Source organism: Ictidomys tridecemlineatus, chromosome 7, assembly GCF_052094955.1.
Source record: "Ictidomys tridecemlineatus isolate mIctTri1 chromosome 7, mIctTri1.hap1, whole genome shotgun sequence".
In the NCBI taxonomy this organism is placed as follows: domain Eukaryota; kingdom Metazoa; phylum Chordata; class Mammalia; order Rodentia; family Sciuridae; genus Ictidomys; species Ictidomys tridecemlineatus.
The window spans coordinates 77,168,640-77,194,872 of NC_135483.1; the positions used below are offsets into that span (position 1 = coordinate 77,168,640).

General features: G+C 35.1%; 1 protein-coding gene across 9 annotated transcripts in view; it reads right to left on the reverse strand.

The window, feature by feature from the left end:
- The window catches only part of Sntg1 (syntrophin gamma 1), an 800,188-nt gene that overhangs the window by 102,482 nt on the left and 671,473 nt on the right, over positions 1-26,233 (reverse strand). The window lies entirely within an intron of this gene.

Here is a 26,233-nt window from a genome sequence, read left to right on the forward strand (position 1 = left end):
CAAATGAGTTCTCAATACAAAATAAGTGAGTCAAGGAGGAAAGTCAGAGATATACTGTGTCACAATACTGCTAGAAGGAGGCCTCACATGAGCCCCGTGAGAGGGATTCATTCTAACCATTGAGTTTAGATGAATACAGAATGTGTTAGCATTGTTCATACTTCAGATGGCACTGACATCAATCTTCACATCTAACTCTTTTTTTTTTTTAAAGAGAGAGTGAGGGGGGGAGAGAGAGAGAGAGAGAGAGAGAGAGAGAGAGAGAGAGAGAGAGAGAGAGAGAGAGAGAATTTTTTAATATTTATTTTTTAGTTCTCTGAAGACACATCTTTGTTGGTATGTGGTGCTGAGGATCGAACCCGGGCCGCACGCATGCCAGGCGAGCGCGCTACCGCTTGAGCCACATCCCCAGCCCCTCTAACTCTTAAACATAGGTAGGTCAGTTTCCAAAAGAAAGTGGTGTGATATTGATCATTTTTATCTTTCCATTATTGAATTGTCATTGGCTCAAACAGATACCTACACATTTATCAAATAAATATTGCATTACTGACAATGTGTTCACAAGACATTTTATTTCTCTTTCTTAGCATAACTCTATGTGGGAAGTTATACTTCCCAACTCATATAATTCACTTTGTTTTGATGGTTGGTAGAGTTCATCCTTCTTACTAGAATTTCATTTTATATTATGATACCTGTTATAATCAATAGGATATTAATTGAGAAATGTACAGTTGAGCTTAGTATATTGTGCTTCTCTCATTAGAACAAAAAATACATACAAAAGATACAAAACAGCAGGTCAGAACAGAGCCCAATATACAGTATAGAAACATGCGCAGTCAACTCCAGCCTGGAGGCTAACACGGAGCTACCAGTTACTGTATCCTGCCTACTTTGGGGATGGTATGTTATGCAGTATTACTAATGATAACTGACTTACAACAAAGCTGAAATAAAATTTTTGTTTATTCATAGATTTCATCTTCTTTCCATTACATTGTATTTACTCTCTAAAATAACTGGATTCTCTAGTTACATAAGTTTGCATTATAATAAAGCTCTGAAATATAAAATCCCTTACTTTACAAAGTAAGGAATTATGATATAAACCTAATAGCTTACAAAAGAAATAAAACTTGTTACAGTTACAATAGGAATTTAGTCCAAGCCCCTTGCCTTTTAAATTTTATTATGTGTTCTCTAATATTCTAATGCATGCTCTAAAATTTATTTTGTAATTAAGCTATTCATATGGTTAATAATAATATAATAAAAACAGGTATAATAATTATTTATTGTATATTATTTACACAACATTTTGCATTACTTGCATAGGCATATTTATGGGATAACATCAGAATTTTAGAAGAGTAAACTTACTAGCTGACCATCCAATAAAGAAAAAAATGACTAAATTAATTAAATAAATTAATATTTTAATATGTTAGAATAACAGTAATCATGAAAGATTTGATTAATTTCCATCTCTGGTATTTGTGCATTAAGCGATTCAGATAACTCACCAAGTAAAATTGATTTGGAAAAGTAGGGAAAATTCTAGGCTTAAAATGCTAGATATTTTGTAATGAATTAAAATAAGGAGTAAAATTCACAGTAATAGGAAGATTGAGAAAGATTAATCATGAATCCACACATGAGGTCAACTTTAGCCATCTGGGCACTTTCAATATGGAAATATCACATAAGAGATGAAGCTGCTTTAGTCAACCTCATGAGCTGAGAGGTAAATTGTTACAGTCTAGGGTTCTCTAGGTTTGTAGGCCTAAGCAAACACACCTAAATGCTGGCATCCTTACAACAATACCAAGGTAGAAGTCATAAACCATTGAAAAGACTAGGGCCAAGTTCAAGGGACTCAGAGAACCTGGAAAATGTCAAATTTGCAGAGGTTTGTGATGACCCTAGCTCTATCCTCCCAGCTCCCAACTAAAGAATTTGAATTCTTCTCAGGATGTTGGTAGTATATTACATTTCAATATATTTTCATAAAAACTTTCCTGGAATATGACCAAGACCCTAAGAATATAAAGAAATAAAACATCGCAAAGGCCAGGTATGAACAACAAAATTTATAACAGAACCCAATAATTCCAGATATTAGATTTTTTTGTCATAGACATTAAACTTAATTTTGCTTGCTATGTGCAAGAAGATAATATTTTTTAGTCATCAATGGATTTTTAAATTTTATTTATTTTTTATATGTGGTGCAGAGTGAGAATCCAACCCAGGGCCTCACATGTACCAGGCAAGTGCTCTACCACTGAGACACACTCCAGCCCTGGAACACAAACAACTCCAGTCCTAAAACACATCATAAACAGAATGTCTCCAAAGCTGGATTACTGTAGGCAAAACACTTTTCCCTGCTAGTTTTTCTAGTCTTGGCTCCCAAGATGTTGGCACACATAGCCACCTTGGCACAAACACCTTGTGGTATGGAAAAACTCAAATTTATCTTTACGTCTTCCTCTCCCTCTCTGCCATCAGTATAGACTTAACCCCCCTAAACTCAGACCTGTTGGGACCTGACTCCCAAGAAATGGTTTTGTCAGTGTGTCACGGAATCTGGACTTCGCAGTGATATCACTGAGATAGTGTCCCTCAGAAAAACAGCAGTTCATTTTCTAGATTGTGAAACTTCAGATTAATAATTTTTGTCATTTTTACTTCATTTCCTGAAATGGTGGGCTTGTGAAAAGGTGTTAGACAACATGCTAAATATAAAATATCAACCCTCATTCTAAACTTTCACTATTCAGAGCATTGAATGAAGACTTCATTGGGTTTTATAATGGCTTTCTGATTTTGATAGTCCATCCAAGAAGATAATTTGAATGTTGTTGTATACTGTTAAAAATTGTCTGCCCATGTTCTGCCTTAAATACCATGATTATGTATGAAAAGTATCTTTAATAAAGCTGGATACAGTTTGGTTTGGAAAAAAAAAAAGAAGAAAAATGATAGCAAATTTACACTTCTACACACAGCAAAATTATCTTTTAAAATAAAATTCAGACATTTATACTATGTGGAGTTAAAGTAATGAAAATCAACAGTGAAAGAATAATTATAGTAGTTTCTTTAAAGAGGGAGATTTTTTCAAAATGCAGGAGAGAAGAAGGAGTTGAATGATTGATAATTTTTGCATTGATTTATTATTGATTATAACAATACTGCTTATGACAAAAACAAAATATTCAAGAAGTTTTGGTAAAGCTAATCTTATTTCCTTGACCTGTGTTGGAAGATGATTTAAACATTTAACAACATATTTGGGTAGTCAAGGATTAATGTTAAAATCTCTAAAGAAAGTATTTCAATAAAAAGGTAATTGCCAAATTAATTTCTTTGTGAAAAAGTATAGAAGAGTAAGTCAATAGTATTGAAAGTTTTTGGAGTAAGTACCCCTTAACATTCTTAAACTATGGGTTATAAGGATTTTTTTCAAAACAAAGTGAATATATTTTTTTACTCTTTGCCATATTAAAAAATAAAACTAGTAGTTACAGCATATGCTTTTCCATAAAAAAAAACAATAAAACCATATATCTAATGCAGATGACATAGTTTATGAGGAAAAATTCTCAGAATAATTAGGAAGATAATGTTTATATTAATGTTTGCTTCAATAGAAAACAATTTCTTAGGTATGTATGCAAGTCAATTTTCTGGTGATAACAAATATCAGTAAGGTTCTAGGAAAAAAATACTCTACACTTCTGAGATAAAATACACATGTCATCTACGTTATATAAAAATAATTTTGCCATTGCAGGTAAAATATTGAAGAACTTCCAACAGTCCCTAAAATACATGCTGGGAACCACTGTAAAGTGAAAACTTCAGCCAATATTGTCATCTCTAGTGTAACTACTTATTAAACATTAGACAAAGGAAAGCACATCTGCGAAAAGTGTAAGACATCCAAATGAACACAGGGAAAAATACCACAAATATTAGACAACAGTAGTCAATCTAAAAGAAAGCCAGAGGGGGTAAAAAGAAGCAGAAGTGTTGGAAAAGTGAAAAATGCATTCTAAGGTAGTAGAATGCTGAGGGCCATTGCCAAGTAGGTATGACACATCGAAATTTCCTTGCCAGCGTACCCCATGTTAAATGGACTTGCCTTGGAAATCCGCTGTGACCTTGCATGTGTGTTTGAGAAAGGTGACCCTGCTCAAGGACCAGGGTGGATCCAGGTTTAAGGTGTATCCTGCAGGTTTGAGGAAGTATCCCGCTCCTTGGGTTTAGGGCGTTCCAGGTTTAAGACAATGTGGTTTTAGGGAAGTTCCAGGTTTAAGTTTATTGCTGCTGGGAATAGGGTGTTCCTGCCGCCTGAGTTCCCGTTGAGTTCTCATGGAATTGAGAAAGTTTTTCGTGAAGTGCCGGTGTGAGTTCGGGAATAAAGAATTGCTGTTTGAATCTACAAGGTGTGAGTGGCTTGTGATTCAGTGCCCAGCCAAGATATTGGCAGTAGAATGCAATCAATGCCAGATATTAATTATACTACAGGTAAATGGGGAGTAAATTTGCTCTGATAAATATATTCACTCTGCACTAAATAAATAAATAAATAAATAAATAAATAAATAAATAAAGTGAAGCAAAAACACCATGACAAAACTTTTTCCTGTCTGTATAAGAAATACCTAAATTATAAGAGTATAGAAAGTTGTTAAAAAGAAGAATGGGTAAACATACACCAAAAGAATACAAGCTCCATGTAAACTGGTCTGTAACATTAGGATATAGAATTAAGGCAAGAATTATTTCCAGAAATAAAATGGAATATTTCATAATGTTGAAGTATCAAATCTATGAAAAATAGCAATATTTAGGTTTCATGTGTCTGAAAAAACCCATTTAAAACATATAAATCAAAATGCAACAGAACAACAAAAGAAATAGACAAGTGCATAATCATAGAAGGGGTTTAGCACAGTTCATTGAGTAACTACTAAAAGTCAAAAAATACACTGAAGAGTGAAAGTATTTAACAATCTAATTAAGACTGCCTAGTTTCTTATGCCTAAGATACCAGGTTTTCAACAAAAAATTGAGTACAATTTTTTTTGAGTACACTGGAAACTATGAGTAAAGGAAAAAAAAAATATATATATATATAAGCATATTATTATATTTGGATAATAAAGCATGTACCAGATAAATTTTAGCATTGAAATAATTTGTGTTCTAAGTATTCTAAGTAGAATTAGCAAGCAACAAGAATAACCTCTCCTACCTACCCAAATAGTTGAAAATTTCAGCAACATATGATATATGTGTTATACAAACCCTTATAATGTCACAGGAAAAATCACAATTGATGTTATTAAATAGTTCTAAACCAAAAAGATCATGAAATGTGACACATCAAACTTCAGGGATTCAACAAAAAAAATATTCTTAGAATTTTATAGCCTATATGCATGCATTCAATATGTCTAAAAAATCCATAACTTAGGGATGCAAATCAAGAAGTCAGAGTTTAGGAAAAGAGAATGAGGGTTAGAAAGAGAACCCAAAACAAAGTTAATAAAAAAAGAAAGAAAGAAAGAAAGTAGGTACAGACCTTAATGAGTAAATAGAAGGTATTCAACAGAAGCAAAAATAATTATTTAAAGAAAATAATATTAGTGGGAGGTCAAGCCAAGCAGTCCAGATACACTCACACCAGCCTCTGTAGGGCCAGGGTGCACAGCAGGCAAGGCCCATCCCTTTCCTGGGCAGAGCAGCCACTCACCAGAGCCTAGCCTCTGGTGCAGGGCTGCCTCCTCTGACCAGCAGACTACCACTGGGAGGTGAATCCTGGTGGCCCAGATTTACCCATTCCAACTTACTCAGGTCCCAGATCCAGGATGCAGTAGCATCCACTGAGGGACACCAGCAGGGTCTAGAAGCCCAACGTCAAGTTGAGGTACAGACAATCTGTAAGGGTACTGCAAGAATATAGGGAAGAAACTGTGTTGAGAGCCACAGCCAAGTTGGGATGGTACCTGGCATTTTGACAGAAGGAGTGGTTGGGAGGTGACACCAGCAAGCCATTGGGATGATAGTGATTAAGTTAAGCTGTGTATAATTATTAAGATAATGACTGATTGCTGTAACTGGATGATGCTAAATTGAAACAAGCTGTGTATTCAGTTGTGTATATAAACCTCTGCTGTCCGGTAATAAGGAGGCTCCTGCTACCTTGGGTGCCTGCTACTTTTGAGTTCTTGCGGAATTCCTGTTGAGTTCCCGTTGGTTCTCTCAGATTTTGGTGGAGTTTGAGAGAGTTCCCATGGGGTTTGGGCAATAAAGTAGTTCCTGTTTGAACCTACAAGTGGCTCATGACCTCCCGGATATTTTGTGCCCAGCCAGACTGCAGCAAAACTGTAATATCTCAGATCCATACTTCGAGAAAGGAAGACACATAGACAACATGAAAAAACAAAGGAGAAAAATGCCCCAAACAAGCAAAGACACTATAGTAACAGAACCTATGAACAGGAAAGTTGAGCAAATGTCAGAGAAGGGGTTCAGAAGGTTCACAATTAAAATTATCTGTGAATAAAGAATGACCTAAATAAGCAAATTCAAGCAAAAATTGATCACTCCAACAATGAGATAAGAGAGCAAATACAGGTAGCAAAAAATTACTTCAAGAGAGAGATAAAGACACTGAAAAAAATTAGAAATCCTTGAAATGAAGGATACACTAAATCAAATAAAAAAACTCAATAGAATGCATAACCAACAGACTAGATCACTTGGAAGAAAGAACATAAGATAATGAAGACAAAGTTTACAATCTAGAAAATAAAGTTGACCACACAGAGAAGAAAGTTAGAAACCATGAATAGAACATTCAAGAATTATGGGAAAGCATCAAAAAACCAAATATAAGAGTTATTGGGATAGAAGAAGGCACAGAGTTTCAAACCAAAGAAATGCACAATCTCTTCAAAGAGATAATATCAGAAAATTTCCTAAGCATGAAGAACAAATTGGAAAATCAAATACAAGAAGTTTACAGGACACCAAATGTACAAAATTACAACAGATCTACACCAAGGCACAGTATAATGAAAATGCCTAGCATACAGAATAAGGGCAGAATCTTAAAAACCACAAGAAAGAGGAATCAGATCACATATAGAGGGAGACCAATTCGTATCTCAGCAGATTTTTCAACCCAGACCCTCAAAGCCAGGAGATCGTGGGATAATGTATAGCAAGCTCTATGCATGGAAAAATGAGAAAATGGATTCCAACCAAAAATCTTATATCCAGAAAAACTTAAGTTTTAGATTTGATGATGAAATAAAAGCCTACCATGATAAACAAAAGTTAAAAAAAAATTACTACTGGAAAGTCTGCACTACAGAACTTCATCAGCAAAATATTCCAAGAAGAGGAAATGAAAAACAATGATGAAAATCAGCAGAGGGAAGGATTACACTAAAGGAAAATTTAACCAGAAGAGAAACCAAGTCACATTAAACACCAATAATAAACAAAAATGGCTGGGAATACAAATCATGTCCCAATAATCACTCTGAATGTTAATGGCCTAAACTCACCTATCAAAAGACATAGACTAGCAGGTTGGATTTTAAAAAATGACCCAAAAATATGCTGCCTCCAAGAGACTCATTTCATAGAAAAAGATATTCACAGTCTGAAGGTGAAGGGTTGGGAAAAATCATACCACTCACATGGTCTGTGGAAGCAAGCAGGGGTTTCCATCCTCATATCAAATAAAGTAGACTTCAAACTAAAGTCAATCAAAAAGAATAAAGGAGGACACTACATACTGCTCAAGGGAATCATACACCAACAAGACTTAACAATTATAAATATATATCCCCCAAACAATGGTGCAGCTATGTTCATCAAACAAACTTTTCTCAAGTTCAAGAGTCAAATAGACCAAAATACAATAATTTTGGGTGACTTTAACATACCTCTTTCATCACTAGATAGCTGAACAAAGAAACTATAGAACTCAATAACACAAGCAATAACTTTTTAAAAAATTTTTTCTTGTTGATTGTTCAAAACATTACATAGTTCTTGATATATCATATTTCACACTTTGTGGGTTATGAACTCCCATTTTTACCCCGTATACAGATTGCAGAATCACATCGGTTACACATCCACTGATTTACATATTGCCATACTAGTGTGTGTTGTATTCTGCTGCCTTTCCTATCCTCTACTATCCCCCCTCCCCTCCCCTCCCCTCCCATCTTCTCTCTCTACCCCATCTACTGTAATTCATTTCTCCCCCTTGTTTTTTTTCCCTCACCCCTCACTACCTCTTGTATGTAATTTTGTATAACTCTGAGGGTCTCCTTCCATTTCCATGCAAATTCCCATCTCTCTCCCTTTTCCTCCCACCTCTCATCCGGGTTTAATGTTAATCTTCTTCTCCTGCTCTTCCTCCTTACTCTGTTCTTAGTTACTCTCCTTATATCAAAGAAGACATTTAGCGTTTGTTTTTTAGGGATTGGCTAGCTTCACTTAGCATAATCTGCTCTAATGCCATCCATTTCCCTGCAAATTCTATGATTTTGTCATTTTTTAATGCAGAGTAATACTCCATTGTGTAAAAATGCCACATGTTTTTATCCATTCGTCTATTGAAGGACATCTAGGTTGTTTCCACAGTCTAGCTATTGTTAATTGTACTGCTATGAACATAGATGTAGCAGTGTCCCTGTATTATGCTCTTTTTAGGTCTTTAGGGAATAGACCGAGAAGGGGAATAGCTGGGTCAAATGGTGGTTCCATTCTCAGCTTTCCAAGAAATCTCCATACTGCTTTCCAAATTGGCCACACCAATTTGCAGTCCCACCAGCAATGTACAAGTGTACTCTTCTGTACCCTTTTCCCCACATCCTCGCCAGCACTTGTTGTTGTTTAACTTCATAATGGCTGCTAATCTTACTGGAGTGAGATGGTATCTTAGGGTGGTTTTGATTTGCATTTCTCTGACTTCTAGAGATGGTGAGCATTTTTTTCATGTACTTGTTGATAGATTGTATGTCCTCCTCAGAGAAGTGTCTGTTCAGGTCCTTGGCCCATTTGTTGATTGGGTCATTTGTTATCTTATTGTTTAATTTTTTGAGTTCTTTGTATACTCTGGATATTAGGGCTTTATCTGAAGTGTGAGGAGTAAAGATTTGTTCCCAAGACGTAGGCTCCCTATTTACCTCTTTTATTGTTTCTTTTGCTGAGAAAGTACTTTTTAGTTTGAGTAAGTCCCATTTGTTGATTCTAGTTATTAACTCTTGTGCTATGGGTGTCCTATTGAGGAATTTGGAGCCTGACCCCATAGTATGTAGATCGTAGCCAAATTTTTCTTCTATTAGGCACCGTGTCTCTAATTTAATATCAAGGTCCTTGATCCATTTTGAGTTAACTTTTGTGCATGGCGAGAGAAAGGGATTCAGTTTCATTTTGTTGCATATGGATTTCCAGTTTTCCCAACACCATTTGTTGAAGACGCTATCCTTTCTCCATTGCATGCTTTTATCCCCTTTATCAAATATAAGATAGTTGTAATTTTGTGGATTGGTTTCTGTGTCCTCTATTCTGTACCATTGGTCCACCTGCCTGTTTTGGTACCAGTACCATGTTGTTTTTGTTACTATTGCTCTGTAGTACAGTTTGAAATCTGGTATCGGTATACCACCTGATTCACACTTCCTTCTTAGAGTTGTTTTTGCTATTCTGGATCTTTTGTTTTTCCATATGAATTTCATGATTGCTTTATCTATTTCTACATAAAATGCAATTGGGATTTTGATTGGCATTGCATTAAACCTATAGAGAACTTTTGGTAATATCGCCATTTTGATGATGTTAGTTCTGCCTATCCATGAACAGGGTATATTTTTCCATCTTCTAAGATCTTCTTCTATTTCTCTCTTTAGGGTTCTGTAGTTTTCATTGTATAAGTCTTTCACCTCTTTTGTTAGGTTGATTCCCAAGTATTTTTTTTTTTTTGAGGATATTGTGAATGGAGTAGTTGTCCTCATTTCCATTTCAGAGGATTTATCACTGATATACAGGATTGCCTTTGATTTATGTATGTTGATTTTATATCTTGCCACTTTGCTGAATTCATTTATTAGCTCTAATAGTTTCTTTGTTGACTCTTTTGGGTCTGCTAGGTATAGAATCATATCAGCTGCAAATAGTGATAATTTAAGTTCTTTTTTTCCTATTTTTATGCCTTTAATTTCTTTCATCTAATTGCTCTGGTCAGTGTTTCGAGAACCATGTTGAACAGAAGTGGTGAGACAGGGCATCCCTGTCTTGTTCCAGATTTTAGAGGGAATGCCTTCAATTTTTCTCCGTTCAGAATGATGCTAGCCTGAGGCTTAGCCTAGATAGCTTTTACAATATTGAGGTATGTTCCTGTTATCCCTAGTTTTTCTAGAGTTTTGAACATAAAGGGATGCTGTACTTTGTCGAATGCTTTTTCTGCATCTATCAAGATGATCATATGGTTCTTATATTTAAATCTATTAATGTGGTGAATAACATTTATTGATTTTTGTATATTGAAACAGCCTTGCATCCCAGGGATGAATCCTACTTGATCATGGTGCACAATTTTTTTGATATGTTTTTGTATCCAATTTTCCAGATTTTTATTAAGGATTTTTGCATCTAGATTCATTAGAGATATTGGTCTGTAGTTTTCTTTCTTTGAATTGTCTTTGTCTGGTTTAGGAATCAGGGTGATGTTGGCCTCGTAGAATGAATTTGGAAGTTCTCCCTCTTTTTCTATTTCCTGGGATAGCTTGAAAAGTATTGGTATTAGTTCTTCTTTAAAGGTTGTGTAAAACTCTGCTGTATACCCATCCGGTCCTGGGCTTTTCTTAGTTGATAGTCTTTTGATGGCTTCTTCTATTTCCTCAATTGATATTGGTCTGTTTAGGTTGTCTAAATCCTCCTGACTCAATCTGGGCAGATCATATGACTTAAGAAAATTATTGATGCCTTCACTATCTTCTATTTTATTGGAGTATAAGTATTCAAAATAATTTCTAATTATCTTCTGTATTTCTGAAGTGTCTGTTGTGATATTGCCTTTTTCACCCTGTATGCTAGTAATTTGAGTTCTCTCTCTTCTTCTTTTCATTAGCATGGCTAACGGTCTGTCAATCTTATTTATTTTTTCAAAGAACCAACTTTTAGTTTTGTCAATTTTTTCAATTGTTTCTTTTCTTTCAATTTCATTAATTTCAGCTCTGATTTTAATTATTTCTTGCCTTCTACTTCTTTTGCTGTTGTTTTGCTCTTCTTTTTCTAGGATTTTGAGATGAAGTGTGAGATCATTTATTTGTTGGTTTTTCCTTTTTTTAAGGAATGAACTCCAGGCAATGAATTTTCCTCTTAGAAATGCTTTTATTGTGTCCCATAGATTCTGATATGTTCTGTCTGTGTTTTCATTTATCTCTAAGAATTTTTAAATTTCCTCCTTTATGTCTTGTATAACCCATTGATCATGCAGTAACTTATTGTTCATTCTCCAAGTGATGCATGATTTTTCCTTCCTTCTTTTATTGTTAATTTCCAGTTTCATTCCATTATGATCAGATAAGATGCATGGTATTATCTCTACTCCTTTATAATGTCTAAGAGTTGCCCTGTGACATAATATATGATCTATTTTTGAGAAGGATCCATGTGCTGCTGAGAAAAAAGTGTAGCTGCTTGATGTTGGGTGATATATTCTATATATGTCAATTAAGTCTAGGTTATTAATTGTGTTATTGAGTTCTACAGTTTCTTTATTCAACTTTTGTTTGGAAGATCTGTCCAGTGGTGAGAGAGGTGTGTTGAAGTCTCCCATAATTACTGTATGGTGGTCTATTAGACTCTTGAACTTGAGAAGAGTTTGTTTGATGAACATAGCTGCACCATTGTTTGGAGCATATATATTTATGATTGTTATGTCTTGTTGGTGTATGGTTCCCTTGAGCAGTATGTAGTGTCCCTCTTTATCCCTTTTGATTAACTTTGGCTTGAAATCTATTTTATTTGATATAAGTATGGACACTCCTGCTTGTTTCCGAAGTCCATATGAGTGATATGATTTTTCCCAACCTTTCACCTTCAGTATATGTATGTCTTTTCCTATCAAACGCGTCTCCTGTAGGCAGCATATTGTTGGATCTTTTTTTTTTTTTTTTTGATCCATTCTACTAGCCTGTGTCTCTTAATTGGCGAGTTTGAGCCATTAACATTTAGGGTTATTATTGAGATATGGATTCTTCTTCCAGCCATATTTGTTTAATTATGTTACTTAACATGGTTTGTTTTTCCTCTTTGATTATTTTTTCCCCTTTACTGTATTACCTCCCACTGTTGGTTTTCTTCATTATTTTCCATTTCCTCTTCCTGTAGTGTTTTGCTGAGGATGTTTTGAAGAGATGGTTTTATAACTGCAAATTTGTTTAACTTTTGTTTATCGTGGAAGGTTTTAATTTCATCTTCCATCCTAAAGCTTAATTTCGCTGGATACACAATTCTTGGTTAGAACCCATTTTCTTTCAGCATTTGAAATATGTTGTTCCAGGATCTTCTAACTTTCAGAGTCTGTGTTGAAAGATCAGCAGTTTTTCTGATTCGTTTACCCCTAAATGTAATCTGCTTTCTTTCTCTTGAAGCTTTTAAAATTCTCTCCTTATTCTGTATGTTGGGCATCTTCATTATAATGTGTCTAGGTGTGGATCTCTGATGATTTTGTACATTTGGAGTCCTGTAGGCTTCTAGGATTTGGGATTCTGTCTCATTCTTCAAGTCTGGGAAGTTTTCTTGTATTATTTTATTGAACAGATTGCTCATTCCTTTGGTTTGGATCTCCATACATTCCTGTATCCCAATGACTCTTTTTGGTGTCTTTATGTTATCCCATATTTCTTGGATATTCTGCTCATGGTTTCTTAAGAGTCTCACTGAGCTGTCTATATTCTTTTCAAGCTGAAATACTTTCTCTTCATTGTCTGATGTTCTATCTTCTAAGTGTTCTACTCTGCTGGTAGTATTCTCAATTGAGTTTTTAAGTTCGTTTATTGCTTCCTGCATTTCTAGGATATCTGTTTGTTTGTTTTTTATAACCTCTATCTCCCTGTATAGTTGATCTTTTGCTTCTTGCATTTGTTTATGTAATTCATTGTTGAAGTGATCTTTCATTGTCTCATTTTGCTGTCTAATGTCTTCCTTGAGAATCCAGATCATCTGAAGCATGTATATCCTGAATTCTTTATCTGACATTCCATCTGCTGCAGATATTACCTCTTCTAACATTGAGTTGACCTGCATTGCTTGTGGTCCTTTCTTTCCTTATCTTTTCATACTGCTCGCATTTCTTTCTGCTTGGTGAAACTCTTGTGTTTTTTAATATTCCCCCTATATATTTATATTGCTCTTGTATAGTTGCAAAGTCTCCCTTGCAGGGGCAGGTAGCGGCTGTGCTCCTCCTCCAATTGGGGTGATCTGTCTATCCCGGCAGTGGGCCACTGGGCCCCTTCTCCAGGTTGTGTGGTCTGCCTACCTTGGGGGCAATGGCTGGGCCCCTCCTCAAATAGGGTTGATCTGTCTACCACGCTGGCGGGCCGCTGGACCTGTTCTCCAGTTTGCAGGTCTGCCTACCTTGGAGGCCTGGGCGGCAGCTGTGCCCCTCCTCCAATTGGGGTGATCTTTCAACTAGGCCGGCGTGCTGCTGGGCCCCTTCTCAGGGACTCGAGGTCTGCCTACCTTGCGGTGGCAGCTGGGCCCTTCTTCCAATTGGGGTGGTGTGTCTACCATGCTGGCGGGCCACCGGGCCTGTTCTGCCGGTCAATGGCAGGTCTGCCTCAGAAATAACTTAAACTTAACTGGCATATATAGAATATTCCAACCTTCACCGAGACAATATACTTTCTTCTCAGCAGCATGAGGATCCTTCTCTAAAATAGACCATATACTATGCTCAAAGCAATTCTTAGCAAATATAAAAAAGTATAGATTCTACCCTGAAACTTATCAGATCATAATGGAATGAAATTAGAAATCAATGATAAAAGAAGAAATAAAATCCACTCTAACACCTGGAAACGAAATAATATGCTTTTGAATATACAATTGGTTAGCAAAAACATCAAGGAGGAGATTAAAAAGTTTAAGAGGTAAATGAGAACACAGATACTGCATACAAAATTCTCTGGAACAGTATGAAAGCAGTTCTAAGAGAAAAGTTCATTGCAGTTCATTCCTTAAAAGAAGAAAAAGTCAACAATTAATTGACTTAACACTACATCTCAAAGACAGAAAAAAAGAACAAATCAACACCAAAAGCAGAAGACAGGAAATAATTAAAATCAGAGCTGAAATCAATGAAATTGAAACAAACAAAAAAAAAACAATTGAAAAAATTGACAAAACAAAAAGTTGGTTCTTTGAAAAAGTAAATAAAATTGACAGACCCTTAGCCATGCTGATGAAGAGAAAGAGAGAGAAAACTCAAATCACTAACATACATGATGAAAAAGGAAATATCATAACAGACACTACATAAACACAGAAGATAATTAGAAATTATTTTGAAAACCTGTACTTCAATAAAATAGAAAATATTGAAGGCATCAACAAATTTCTAGAGTCATATAACTTGCCCAAATTGAATCAGGTGATATACACAATTTAAACAGATCAATTTCAAGTGATGAAATGGGAGATGCCATCAAAAGTCTACCAACCAAGAAAATCCCAGGGCCAGATGGAAACAGAGCCAAGTTCTACAAGACCTTTAAAGAAGAACTAATACCAATACTTTCCAATTTATTTCATGAAATAGAGAAAAAGGCAGCACTTCCAGACTCATTCTATGAGGCCAATATCTCCCTGATCCCCAAACCAGCCAAAGACGCATCAAAGAAAGAAAACATCAGACCAATATCTCTACTTAACATAGATGCAGAAATTCTCAATAAAATTCTAGCAAATCACATACAAAAACATATTAAAATGATCGTGCACAATAATCAAGTAGGTTTCATTCCCAGGGATGTAAGGTTGGTTCAACATAAGGAAATCAATAAATGTAATTCACAAAATCAATAGACTTAAAGATAAGAATCATATGATCATCTCAATAGACGCAGAAAAAAATATTTGACAAAATACAGCACCCCTTTATTTTCAAAATATAGAAAAACTAGGGATAACAGGAACATGTCTCAACATCATAAAGGCTATCTATGCTAAGCCCCATGCCAGCATCATTCTAAATAGAGAATAATTGAAAATATTCCCTCTAAAAACTGGAACAAGACAGGGATGCCCTCTTTCACCACTTCTGTTTAACATAGTTCTTGAAATACTGGCCAGAGCAATTAGATAGACAAAAGAAATTAAAGGGATACACACAGGAAAAGAAGGACTCAAATTGGCAATATTTGCTGATGATATGATTCTATAACTGGAAGACCCTAAAAGTTCCACCAGAAAATTTCTAGAACTAGTAAATGAATTCAGCAATGTATTATGATATAAAATCAACACCCATATATCACAGGCATTTCTGTATATTAGTGTCAAATTCTCAGAAAGGGAAATGAGGAAAACTACCGTATTCTCAATAGCCTCAAAACAAAACAAAACAACTTGGGGATCATCTTAATGAAAAAGGGGAAAGATCTAAAAAATTACAGAATCCTAAAGAGAGAAATCAAAGAAGACCTTAGAAGATGGAAAGATCTATCTTGCTCTTGTACAGGCAGAATTAATACTATCAAAATGACCATACTACCAAAGTCACTATACAGATTTAATGCAATTCTGATCAAAACCCCAATGTCATTACTCATAGAAATAGAAAAAGCAATCATGAAATTCATCTGGAAAAATAAGAGACCCAGAATAGCTAAAGTGAAGCATGTGGCATCAGTATATCAGACTTTAAACTATACTACAGAGCATAGTAACACAAACAGCATGGTATTGGAACCAAAACAGACTGGTAGACCAATGGAACAGAATAGAGGACACAGAGACTAACTCACAAAACTACAATTATCTTATAGTAGACAAAAGTGCCAAGAAGATGCATTGGAAAAAAGATAGCTTCTTCAACAAATAGTGCTGGGAAAACTGGAAATCCATATGCAAGAAAACTCCCTTCTCTCACCATGCACCAAACTTAACTCAAAATGGATCAAGGACTTAGGAATACAACCAGAGACCCGGAGTCTAATAGAAGAAAAATCAAGTCCTAATCTTCATCACATGGGATTAGGCCCCAACTTCCTTAATAAGACTCCTGTGGCATAAGAATTAAAATCAAGAGTCAAAAAATGGGATGGACTCATTTCTCAGCAAAAGAAACAATCTGTGAGGTGAACAGAGAGCCTACATCTTGGGAGCAAATCTTCACCCCTCACACATCAGATAGAGCAGAAATCACTAGGGTATATAAAGAACTCAAAAAAACTAGACACAAAAAAACAAATAACCCAATCAATAAATGGGCCAAGGACCTGAACAGACACTTCTCAGAAGAGGATGTGCAATCAATCAATAAATATATGAAAAAATGTTCATCATCACTAGCATTTAGAGAAATGCAAATCAAAACCACTCTAAGATTTCATCTCACTCTGGTCAGGATGGCAGCTAGCATGAAGACAAACAACAAAAAGTGTTGGCGAGGATGGGGGAAAAAGTACACTCATACACTACTGGTGGAACTGCAAATTGGTGCAGCCAATAAGGAAAGCAGTATAAAGATTGCTTGGAAAATTTGGAATGGAACCACCATTTGACCCAGCAATCTCTCTTCTTGGTCTAAACCCAAAGGACTTAGAAACAGCATACTACAGGGACACAGTCACATCAATGTTTATAGCAGCACAATTCACAATAGCTAAATTGTGGAACCCATCTAGATGACCTTCAATAGATGAATGGATAAAAAATGTGGCATATATACACAATGGAATATTACTCAGCAATAAAAGAAAATAAAATCATGGCATTTGCAGGTAAATGGATGGAGTTAGAGAAGATAATTTTAAGTGAAGTTAGCCAATCCCAAAAAACCAATTGCCGAATGATTTCTTTGATATAAGGAAGCTGATTCATAGTGAGATAGGGAGGGGGAGCATGGGAGGAATAGACGAACTCTAGATAGGGTAGATGGTTTGGAGGGGAAGGGAGAGGCCATGGGGTAATTAATGATGATTGACTGTGAGGATCATCATTATCCAAAGTACATGTATGAAGACATGAATTGGTGTGAATATAGTATATATACAACCAGAGATATGAAAAATTGAGCTGCATATATGTAATAAGAGTGGTAATGCATTCTGCTGTTATATATAAGTAAGTAAGTAAATAAATAAATAAATAGAATGATATTATAAATAGGCATGGTAAGACACACTGAATTGTTAATATCTACTGGGCCAAATTCTAGAGTTATTATAATTATATTTAAATACTATCATAGCATTTTGCAAGTTATTTTTACATTTTTAATAAAGCACATTAAGTTTTAGAATATCAGGATGTGTGTAGGAAGAATTTTCTTAAAAAAATGAGTATTCTTAGAGCAATTTTATATGTAAAACATTAAAAAAAGAGAGTTTGATAACTCGGTGAATCCAACTTCTGTTTATACTAATTGTTTAAAAAAAATGAAACAAAAACTTATGACATTCTCCAGAGAATAGAACAAATGACTGCTCAGTCCCCAACTCCATTTATGAGGTAACCTAACCTTAACTGCAAAGCTGACAAGGATCTTCATTGTTAGAAGGAAATTTTGCATTTTAATCACTCTTTAAATGAAAAATGTTATCAACTTATTAATCAAGTAAATGCAGTAATATATTTAAAGGTATCAATACAATTCACAGAAACAAGATATTGAAGGATTATAAACATTATAAAAATTGAATACAATGTCTTGTAAGATTCAGTGTATTTTTCATAAGGCATTTTGTTATTTTGGAATATAAGAAAACTTCTTATTCTATGTAATGTTATTTGTATTTAAAAAAAAAACAAAAATAATTTACTTGCTGAATTGTTGAATTTTCCTTTAAGGTCAATAGCCATATAAGCACACCTATTATCATCACTAGTGATCAATCTCAGGTTTTTGCCCATATGGTGCACAAAGAAAAGAAAGTCATTAGGTTTAGAAGAAACATGAAGTCATTATTTTTTTGTTGATAATGAATCTAGATACAGAAAATACATCAAATATATAGTTATAAGTAATATTTAATGTTTAATGTGTAAATTTTTATTCAAGAGAAATTATGTTACTTAAAACACTAAACCAACAGTAAAATAATAAAAATTCAAAGTGAGATAATAAACAATAGTATGACCTATGACAAACAAACACAAGCTAGTAGAAATATGGGCAATAGTATTAATGATGCTTGTCCTAAAAGGTGTTTTGACTATTGGACTTCTGGGAAACATTCAGTCAAAGTGCTCATCAACAAGATCCAACTGGAAAACATTATGCATATTCTTTGTATATCTTTCAACATGGCTACAATTAAAAAGACAAAAACTACCAAGTTTGTGGGAATTGTAGTAATGTAAAAGCTCTTCCACAGCAGTTGGGAGCTGGAGACTTCATCTGTAACATAAACTGAACCCAATTGTGTACCCAAATGCAGGAGGGCACACATACAAAAATGTTCTCAGCATCTTACTGAGTAGTCCCAACTATGCCAGAGTATTTAAAAATAGGAATAAATTGTGTACCCACCAATATAAATTCTACAGATTTGTATATATTAATGGACTATGATATAAAAGTATAAAAGTGAAATTATGTAACAACATGTATAAATCCCACAGAACATTACATTAATTGAAAGAAGCAGACCTATAATAACACATATTTATGAGTTAATTAAAGTGAGCTACAGTTATTTTAAATGCATTATTGGTTGGGAAAAGAAAAAATGTATAGGAAAGCAAGACCATTATTTCTTAAATTATTAGTATAATGGTTACTTTAGAAGAGAGCTAGACAGTTGTCTGGGGAAAAATCAGTGGGAGACGACACCTCAACTAGCAGTCTGCTTTGCCTGACCTGGTTGGTAGTGACCAGGGGTTTGACTTTCGAATAATTAAACTCTACATCTGTGTTTTACAAATTTTCTGTACATGTGCCATGGTCTGGACGTTGTTTTTCTCCCAGAAATTAATGTGCTGGAAGCTTGGTCCCAAAGGTAGCCATATGGAGAGGTAGGGCCTAGTGGGAGATAATTAGGTCATGGAGACTCCACCTTCAGAAGGAATCAAGACTCATATTGGGAGAGTGCCTGAGATTTTATGAAAATGGATTTAAACCTCCAGATTGGATTATTGAAAAGCAAGTTTAACTTTCTCAGCGATTCTCGTCCTTCCTTTATTATGATTTGATATTATCTCCCACAAGAAGACAGAATAGGAGGCCTAAACAGATACAGCCTCCTGATTTTGAACTTTCCTCCTTTCAGAACTGTAAGCTAAATAGACCTCTTTCCTTTGTACATTTCCCAGCCTGGAACTTTTGTTACAGCAACAAATTTGAACTAAGGCAACTTGTATAATATTTTACAAAATCTCATATTTAAAATAGCATTTGGCAGGTATCATTAATAAATGTTTTATGATAGCATTTCCTTAAAATAGCACACAGTTCTGTGAGTTTCGTGGGAAGAGAAAATTCTGACAAATATAGTTAGATTGCCCTTACATTCTGGGGTCATTTCAATGGAATGAAATTAGTTATTATGAATTATATCATATTAATCATCATTTCTAAATTAAGTCAGTTATAGTTTTTATTCAATTTGATGAAATTTACAGCTTCTCTCATTATGACTCCTCAGTAATGACAAAAAAATTAAAAAGGCTTGTGTGATACATAATCTAGAATAGAAAAGATTTAAGACTCTTAAGAATGACATTTGAATTGTTGTTTTCCAGCCCCTATAATTTGCTTCAAGAAGAACTATTAAGGCTCTTGTGCAGTTATTATTTAAGAAACATTATCATCAGATATAATTTTGTTATTTTGAGCTGAGTGTAGTTTTTGGGAATGAGCTAAAGATATAACTAGTAAAAAATGGGATTATCAGATCTGTAAGGGTCATTTTGTCACATCCTCTGAGCCAAAGACTCATCTTTTCATTTATCATTTATTTCTGTTTTCATTTTTATTCCAAACAAGAAAAAGGAGGTCTTCTCAATTGTGCAGAGATGCCAAAGGTACTTTTCATTTTTCATATTTTCTAAGACTCAGGTAATATATTTATATTGTTAAAGAGACCTAAGACCCTTTAATAAATTCTCTCTAAGTGTGTTATAGCATATAATATTTCTAAAGAAAAAAGCATATCACAATATCTCAAAAAATGTATAAAATGGCAAATACAGGCATACTAGAAAAGGGATATATTACAAACAACTTGAATTAAAAGGAAATCATTTCCTACGATTTTTAGATAAATACTTTGAAAGCTTGCCTACTTTAATGTGTTATTGTCTTAAAACATACCTGATAGGTGAAACCTGTAATACGACAGCAACAATTATTTTCAATTTATTTCATTTTTTTTCCTTTTTTTATTTTAATTTACTTTTATAGTGCCAAGAATCTAAACCAGGTCCTCACACATGCCAGGCAAGCTTTCTAAGTTTTGAGCTACATCTGTAGCCACATTTTTAAAATTTTAAAATAGACTTTAATTTTCAGAGACCTTTTGGAATCACAGTAAAACTGAATGAATAGTACAGTCCACACATACCTCTTGCCTCCACAAACATGCAGCTTGACCACATCCCTATTCCTTCCAAGAGTGCCATCTGTCTGTTTTCTTTGGGAGATGTCTATTCAGAGACTTAGTCTGTTTTTAATCAGGATATTCCCCTTGTTATTACTTCATACCAGTTCTTTGTATTTGGGGGTAATGGGTCTTTATCAGATATATATATATTTTTTTAAATGTTTTCTCCCAGTCTGTAGCCTGTATTCTCATTCTCCTGACAATGTCTCTCAGAAAATGAAGTTTTCCCTATCACAGAAGTCCAGTTGATCAATTATTTCCTTCATAGATCATGCTTTTGTGTTTAATAATTATCACCATACCCAGATTCATTCATACCTACATTTTCTCCTTTGTTTCCCTCTAGGAGTTGTATAGTTTCACATTTTACATTTAGGTCAGTTATACACTTTGAGTTGCTTTTTGCAAAGGATACGAGGTGTGAGTATAGATTTGTTTTTTTCCTGGGAATGTTTCAGTTTTTGTGGCACCGTTCATTAATTAGACTATTTTCTATTGTGTTGCCTTTTTCTTTTCATTTTTCAAGATTAGCTAACCATATTTGTTGTGGGTCTATTTCTGATCTCTCCATTCTTTTCCATTGATCTATTTATCTGTTGCATCACTGATAATACATTTCCTTGATTACTGTAGTTAATAGTAACCCCTGAAGCTGGGTTGTGTGAGCAATCCAACTTTGTTCTTCAATATTTTTTTGGTTATTCTGAGTCTTTTCACCATTTCATATAAACTTAGAATAATCCTCAATGTCTGCAACATAACTTGCTAGGATTTTGAATAAGATTGGAAACACTTTTTTATGATCATATGTGTATATGTAGTGTCAGTTTTTGGAGGACAAAAGAAAGAAAGGGAGGATGTGAGATGATTTATAAACTAAAATCAATATTGCAGGTAACATCCTATTCAGAATCAATAACAAAATTGGAGCAACTGTAAAGCAAATGTTGATTCTAGCAACAAAATTTTTATAACTCAGTAAGACCTTTGGTTTTATGAAGACATGTTCAAAAATTTGTAATTTTTCTTTTAAACCAAGGTGAAGACAGACAGTATGCTTATTTGACCTTCTGAGAGTGTGGCTTCTGGTTCAGCAGCATAACCAGTAACTTCTAGAAATGCAAATTCATATCCCTGTCTCAAACCTACTGAATCATGAAGGTCCTTTGTTGTGGGGGAGGGTTGGACTAACTCACAATGCCATACACAGTCTTTGTATGATGTTGACACTATCTCTAGCTTGGACTGATATTTATCCCCATGTAATTATGTTATATTCTCAGCAGTTGATAAATCTGGGTAAAAACAAAAACAGTGTTTGTTGCTTAAGACAGAAGAAACCATAATGAGACTCTTCTGGGACTTAAAAGAGAAAAAGAATCGTTGTGCTCTTCGTATTTTCCAGATAGAACAATGGTGGACCAGCTAGCTTGCTGTTGATGAATTCTACCCCCAGGGACCAAGAAGAAAACAGGAAAGAAAATTTAAACGGAGGATAAAAATCTCTCAGAGATCATGACAATGTTACCAAGGCAACAAACACTTAAGCACCATGCTTCCACTGCAAAGGAAAGTTCAGAGATGAGTCAACTTCACTGCCAAGTTCTCTTTCTGCAGTCCTTCATTTTATGATAGCAGCTTCAAAGGGTTAAGTAGCACATGTCCAATTTCAGCGTCCTCCAAGAAAAAAATTAGAAGAATAAAATGTCTCAATAAAAATGAGTCAAGTCATGCCTCATAAAGACTGGAGTCTAGTTCCAAAGCACTCCATCCTGATTGGGATAAGATCAATTGTATTTATGATTTACTTTTTTCCAGGAATAAAAGTGAATTTTGGAGGAAGATAGCATCACTGAGACACACAAATTATTTCCATATATTTATATACCATATCTATTCACGAATCAATATGTATGAGCCATATAAGCAGACAAAAATAGAATTCAGAAAACCAATAGGTGAAAGAGAAGAGGGAAAAGGAACACATGCACCTAAGGGATTCAGACTTTGGATGTATCAGGTACAGACTTAAAAACAATTATGATTTTAAAATCAATTTTTCATTGTTGGCACAAAATTTATACATTCTTAATATATATACATGCTTATAACCTGCTTAATATGTTCAAACATTAGGTGACTAAGTTAGAATCTTATACTTGATAACTAGAAACTACAAAATAATAAAAATAAATATCTATAAATGTAATTATAATAACAAATTATGGGCACAAAATTTATGGATATTTCAGAAATTTCTGCATATATAGGTGAAGAGTGTGGAAAAGCTGTGAATTTAAGTCTTACTATTTACAAAATCCAAGAAACATAGAGTTCCGTGTCGATGTCAAAACCCAAGTTTTTGCTCCTTTTTCACAGGAGGTTAAACCTTAAATCTAAAAGCAGCTGCAAGTAACTGTGGCCACAGTCATTTCAAACGCCCACAGAAGGCAAGAGGATAATAACGTCAGAATCATTTGCCAAGGAGTCCTGATTTGGTGGCACCCTCAGTCCACTCCCTGTAGGGCTCCAGAATTCATCTCAATCCCTGTGTCAAGGAAGGGCAGGTCTGGGTCTCCAGTTACTGTCCTCCTTGTTTCACCTGGTTTCTTATTTTTCCAGGCAGCAACCTCAATCACACAAATTCAGTTGTCTACTTCTAATATTGTTTCCAGGAGACCACGGACAAAACTGTGCCTATACTGATATTACTGCATGTACATGACAACCACTGTTCATTTTGCTAGTACCTTTGCTCTACATCTCTGCAGCTGCCTCTGGGCTGGGAGCCCTCTGAGACACTCTGGAGTTAAGCTAAGGATTGACTAACCCCAATTTTCTTTCTTTCTTTCTTTCTTTCTTTCTTTCTTTCTTTCTTTCTTTCTTTCTTTCTTTCTTTCTTTCTTTCTTTCTTTTTCCTTCCTTCCTTCTTCCTTCCTTCCTTCCTTCTTTCCTTCTTTTCTTTTCTTTTCTTTTGTTTTTTTCTTTTATTTTCTTTCTCATGCTCTATTCTTCTTTCCTTGTTCCCACTCCTAGTCATTGAATGCATTCAATTCAGATATTCTGCCAGGACATGTCTTATCACATCCTTTGATGATATTGGGCATCCCAGCTCACCCTCTGGGGACCATGGGTTAGGCTACTCTCATTTCTCCAGGGTAGAAATCAAACCCTTTCCCTCATTCCCTTCCAAGAAATGCCCTCTGTCCCCAACTCCATTATTATATTCTGTCAACCACTTTTTCATAGATACGTTGCCAGGCCATTTTATTTCTGTTCTTTCCTAAGACTTTTGCTTGAATTCATATTTCTTTAAGGTACATCTTAATAAAATGAATTTCAAAGAGAGGTTCAAAAGGAAAAGAAGTTAGAAAATAAGCTAAATATTCTCTGAGTGCTCTGGTACACTCAGAAGTAATCTTCACTTGGGGTAGAAGGGCACATGGTTGATTGGGAGTTTACAAATGGACCTATTGTCATTTTTATATCAGCTGTGGAAAGCCATCTCCATTCCCTCCTGCCAGCTGCTTCCCTGAATACTACTGCTGAGCCAGCAATGACTGCAGCAGCACAAAGCCCCTCAAATGGGAGACCACTGCAATTACTCTGATTTGTCACCATAAAGGGTTGGCTATAAAGGCTTCTTTCAAGACGCTGAAATTAAGCAGTTTGGGGTGATGCCAGGGCTTTTGGAGAGTAGCAATCAGGAAAGAAAAAAAAAAAAGATTACACCAGTGTCAGCACAAGAAAGCAGGTAGACTTGGCAGCAGGAGCCCTATGTGCTAATAAGAAATAGGATGGCCATTTTCTGGCCAAATGTGATCGTGTTATCTGAAATATATTATTTATTTCAGGTTGACTTTGAGATTAAAATATTCCTAGCCAGCTTGATTCAGAATTGAAAACTTAAGGTTGTTTGCTTGGATTTTTGTTGAGGGAAGTAACAAATATAATAATATCCATGGCTTTTGCATGTAAATGTAACATTTTCAGATGATTATAAACTGAACAGCAACAACAACCAATGAAGTTGTTCATGTAAGCCTCTGTCATAATCACTGAGGATAAAGAGTGAACTAAATAGGAAATGTAACTAAGATTCCATGTTGAGAGACTGAGAATGAAACAAACAATAAGAAGTCCTAAAGGAAAAAGGAAAAAAAAAGTAAGCAAATCAAAGAAGAAAAGATGGAAAGTACTAGGAAGTGAGTGGGTAAAATTTTAAGACAAGATTTAAAAAACCTGAATTACCCAGATGGGTATCTGCAAGAATAACGTCATCAAAGCGGAGTCAACAAAGGCAAAGACAGAATGCAGGAACTTTTGGGGGGTAGGGTGAGGCCACATGGTTTGAGAAAACTGATTTTAATAGGAGAATAGTTGATAACAAGATAAAATGGAATGTGACTTGGATGTGCACAAACTTGTAGGCCACTGTGAGAGCTTTGGCTTTTAATGTGAGTCATATGGCAAGAAATCGAAGGGTATGAATAGAACAGCGATGGAATTTTGTTGGTGTTTGAACAAGAGGCCCATTGAAAATGTTCCTGTAGCAATTAAGTTGAGAGAGATAAAGGCTTGAAGTAGATTGGGAGTGAAGGAGTGTTTAGAAAGTGGTTGGACTCTGGATATATTTCGAAAACAGAATTTTGACATGTGTGGTGGAAGAAAAAAATAGAAGATAAAAAAAAATATGTAAGGGTTTGACCTTTGCAACCAGAAGAATGGAGGATACCATGATGAGATGGGAAAGGATGATGAGCACATCAGCTTTGGAGGGAATATCAGAAACTTAGTTCTAGACATTTTAAGAGTATGGTGAATTTAGAAACAAAGTAGAAATACAAATAAATTTGAAGGACTATTCTAGAATTCTAGGCAGTGATCAAATCTTGTGCAGAATCCTGATGCACTGGTTTAAATACTGGAAACTGGAGGAATGTGTAAAAAGAGAGGAAACTCAACAAGGTCCGGGTACAGTAGATGTTTTGGGGTAGGTGAGAAGATGGGAAAACAACAACCGTACAGGAGAAATCCCAAGCAGTTCTAAAGTCATGAAAATAAAGTGAAAAGAAGGTGATCAACTACACTGAATGACATGGACAGTTCCATGTTCGTGAGAACTGAGACTTGGCATTGGGGTAAGCAAAGAGGGGCTAGTTCATGTGTGACCTTGGTAAAGGAAGCTGCCACCATGTGCTGAGAGTGAATCATTATTGAATTTGGTTATAGGAAGAATCAAAGGAGGCGAATCAGAGACAATGAATACAGTCTCTCCTTCAGTGAGGTTTGCTGTAAAATAAGTAAAGGGAGGGGTGGTCATGACAAAGATCAGCTGAGAGGGAAAGGAGGGA